Source organism: Lepisosteus platostomus, chromosome 5, assembly GCF_059453375.1.
Source record: "Lepisosteus platostomus isolate fLepPlt1 chromosome 5, fLepPlt1.hap1, whole genome shotgun sequence".
In the NCBI taxonomy this organism is placed as follows: domain Eukaryota; kingdom Metazoa; phylum Chordata; class Actinopteri; order Semionotiformes; family Lepisosteidae; genus Lepisosteus; species Lepisosteus platostomus.
Genome location: NC_142615.1, coordinates 35477047 through 35481330, shown reverse-complemented (window position 1 = coordinate 35481330; position 4284 = coordinate 35477047).

The following is a 4284-nucleotide window of genomic DNA, read 5'->3' as shown; positions in this document are numbered from 1 at the left end:
GACCAGAGTTATGGTTTTCCAGAAAAAAAGCCAGACCCCCATTAGTCTTCCTGAGATCGTCGGATTATGAACGAATAAAAGCATCTTATTAAAAACACGTTTGCTTTTGTCTGGGTATTTACTTTGTAATCTGTGGTTTACATCTACTGTATTATTTTGAGATGCCACTTTTAAAGGTGATATGTAAAATAAAGTTTTTTATTATTGTTATAGAGAAACATGATCAGATTTTCCCTGGTTCAGAAAAAAGACGATTAAAATCTGTAATCTTTCCAAGAAGTTTCTGCTTTGTGCTAAGACATTAACAAGTACAACCCCCCTCTCTGCGGGAGGGCTGGCTGTGATGAATTAAACCGGTTTCACAGGTATTTTCAAAGTAGGAAGTACAGTAGGACAGCACAAAAAAAACAGACATTGTGTGGTACAGCACGGAGCTCAGTCAATTCAAACAAGTTCAGTTTCAAAAGAACTGCAACGGACATAAAAACTCCCTTGCTTTTAACAGAGTGTTTCATAATTGCCAACTACAAAATTTATTTAAACTGCGACACTTATCATTCAACCAGAGCTCGACTATCACAAGGATCCTCTAGAGCACAGCAAAGACTGTATTAAAAGAATTGCGTATCTCAAGAAATTAATAAGATATAATTATATTTGTGTAATTCGCATAATTATATAATGCCAGCGAACTCTTGTTTTTATGTCCACTATAACTACGCTGGGCAAACGTTCCAAGGTCAAATTCTTCCAGCACGGGGGTACCTTTAAAGCGGAGACGACGGCACCGAAATTTTTTGGCGCACCTTCTCTTTAAAGCCCTGGCCAAATATGAAGACAGTACGTACAGTTATAATTCAAACGGAATTAAAAACTACACATCCCAGTTACCATGGTGGTGCTTGTGATCATTGCGTTTAACCAACGAAACAGGGCGAAAAATCAGTCACATGACTTTGGGGCAGAGTTTCGAAAGCTTAACCTATCAGCAACAAAGCGAAATTTACACGATAGGCTACCTCAAACTGTCAGTTACACGACTGTGTATGTCGACATTATGAAAAAAATGTTTCAGGCATTGATGTGAAGGACAAGAGAGCTTTCACTGGCCGATTATCATTATTATCATTATAATCATTATTATTAATAATGATATTAATTTAAGGGTCTAAATATCTAAACATATGTATCTGTATAGCAGGTAGTATCACTGTATTCCACTTTCTTTGTAAACACGGAAAAACAGATTCACAACGCAAAGCTGCATCACTGTGTAAAAAAACCCGGTTTGTAATGAGCTGCTGAGCTAAGAATAGGAATGTTCCTGCTGGCAGAGGGGGTGGAAAGTGCCTGCGGTCATTTAATTAGTATTGCAATTCGCACTGATTCCCTTGCGAAGATATGGACTTAAGAATATTCGTGCCTGGTCAAAAAATGGCATTAAGCACTTAAAATTAATATGGTTAATAATAGTAAACTGTAACATGCTGTAACAAGATCGGCTAAACTGCGAAGAAAATGCTTTCAGAGAAAATGTTTCAGGTGTGAAGAACAAAGATCTCCAATGCAATTTCAACCAAACCTGTTCCCACACACCCTGCCCCCACTACCATTAGAATATACACAAAGCACTCAAATCTTTCGAGCTAATGATCAGGTGACCCGAGAGAGAACGAGAGAAACACCAAGGGGTGCGGAACCAGGGAACTATTTACATGGAAAACGGGCGATCTCCCCAGACTGTCTGCCCATTTCACTGTTACCTGGATACCTCTTTATTTAACTCACTAACACTGATTTTTAGTTTAGAAGGATTCAAGTAGGGTTTTAGATGAAAGGCAGCGACCTTAATCTCTGACCAAGGTAAAAGTTTCATTTTTTCAAAGAAATGTTTGTTAAAAAATAAAGTCATAGTTCCATGGGATTCAATCACAGACCATGTGACATGGGAGTCAGGAAACTAACACACAGCGCCACCGGATTTAATAACGCTATAAAAACACTATAAAATAATGTGACTAGGCACAAAACAAGTTTACAGCACAGTACAATAATAAATGCTGACCATGACTTCAGAAGCATAAATTGCCTTACACTCAATTTAAACACAAGCTGTCTTTAGCTGGTTCATACAGAAATGTAGAGATCCTGGCTCAGAACACACAGCTTCATTAGCGAATACATATGCAGGACAACTAGAGAAGACGTTTTACAGAGGATGGATTTTTAGAAACATCCCATCAGTGACATCACTGAAGTCAACTCCTAGGTACTGTAACTGTCGTGTGGATAGTTTCACAAGAATCAAACAAAGGTTTAAGCATCGCTTGTTCTAGATAAAACTGCAAAAAAAAAAACAACAACCCATAATGTACTTCTTTGCGGCTCTGTTTGCCCAAATCATATATTCACAACGTGAAATCTAAAATCCGCAAAATCCGCAATATGGAAACAGAACCTGTGTAATTGTTGATAGATGATGTACTCGTAACATTTTTACAAGACGAACTACAACATTTAAAAAATGACTTGTATGTACTGTCACGACCGCCAGGCAGTCAAGATCAAATCGTAAGCGAGCTAATCAGCCCCAGCAGCGGGTGATTATTAACAAACGCCGCCGCCGTTAAACCACCTGCGCACACTCACGGTGCGGTGCGCACTGCTATTTATACCCTCTTCACCTGTTTCCCACTGCTCGGTATTGAGTCTACTCCTTGAGAGCTCTACCTGGCGTTTTTCCCCGTACCACGTTTATTCTGGCTTTTCGACTTTGCACCTCGCCTCTCGCCTCGGACTGTCTGCTACCGGAGAACTTCCTGGATTACGACTTGCCTTTCGCCTTTTGACTACGACCTTGCCTCTCGTTTTGGTTTGTTCGCCTGCCTCATCTATCACCCGTGCCTGCGTCTGCACAGGATCCGTGTATCTTCCTACCAGGGATTCCTAACATGTACTTGATATCTCTAATCAATCCACGGTGACATTGTTAAAAGCAGTGTCCCAGCACAAAACGAAACTAAAACGCATACCGTTTTGCGCTTCTTATTAGTTGCTCAAAAGTAATTTGACCGTATGAAATGCATAATATAAACCTAGAAACATATACGTGAGCAGTACTTAAGCACTGTAGTATCGGTGTTAAGACATACCTCTCAAATACTGTAAATCAAGTTAAAAATATCTCAAGACCGATTCTGGTCATAATGAAACCATGTTTCGTGTATGTTTTCTTTAAAGTACCGAGACCAGCTATATACTGTATGTTTATGTTCCAAAATTAATATCGTTTATGGCCTTCACACGCGTTGCAGTATGCTCCTATTCTTTTTATGCTCAGCTACTAAGATTTCCCTTCAGTGGTAAAATTAGATATGAATATTCAATACTTAAACGGGCACAGTTAAGACATTAAATATACATATACATACTGTATACAGTACAGTTTTCATACAGTAATATGTTTATGTTCCTAAATCAATTTCTTTTATGAGCATGTGAAAGGCATGGTGAATCGATTCTCAAAAATTACTGTACTTTGCATGATTGGAAACAAATGCGTGATTGCGAAATGCTGTGGTGTTACTTTTACAAAGACGGTCAATGAAAAAAAGAATGTTGACCAGGGCAATACTTTGAGTTTACACTTACAGCTTGTCCAAGGTCATTCATTATTAATACTATTAGTAATATCTTCGTTAAAGACTTTGATGGCCACAGCTCAAACATGAGAGGTTGAGCTTTATTAGCTCCACCTTGCCGAAATTCCGGATACTATTATTTTGCTTGTCATATTATAGGAGAATTTACGGTAACTAGTGGTATTTACCGGTAACTTGCGGTAGACTGCGTACAGCGTACTGGAAAATAATGCGGTATCGCCCACGCATTTTGAATGGCTGCATCTGTATGTCCCCCAGCTCTGAGCCCATTGGGCCTGCTGGTGGGGGTCAGTTCGGCTTTTCTGTTGGAATGAACAGGGGGGTTACATGATGGTGCTGTCTGTGGTCTGGCTGTCCTGCTGGTCTGGATGAGGGGTGCGTAGTGTGGTGCAGGTTCTTGTCCCATCCTGCTCTTGGTCCAGGTTGGAGGGTTGCACCGATTCTGAGTCTTGTTAGCTCGTATGGATGGGTTTGAGGGTGTTGATACCAGAGTGGTCCGGGGGGGGTGCAGGTGTCTCGGGGACATTCTTGTTTTTCTGTGAGTTCAGGTTGATTCTGTTGGTTTTGCCACGAATCTCCCTCACGCAGGCAAGCGCTCCCGCATTCCTACGAGCTCTCCCCG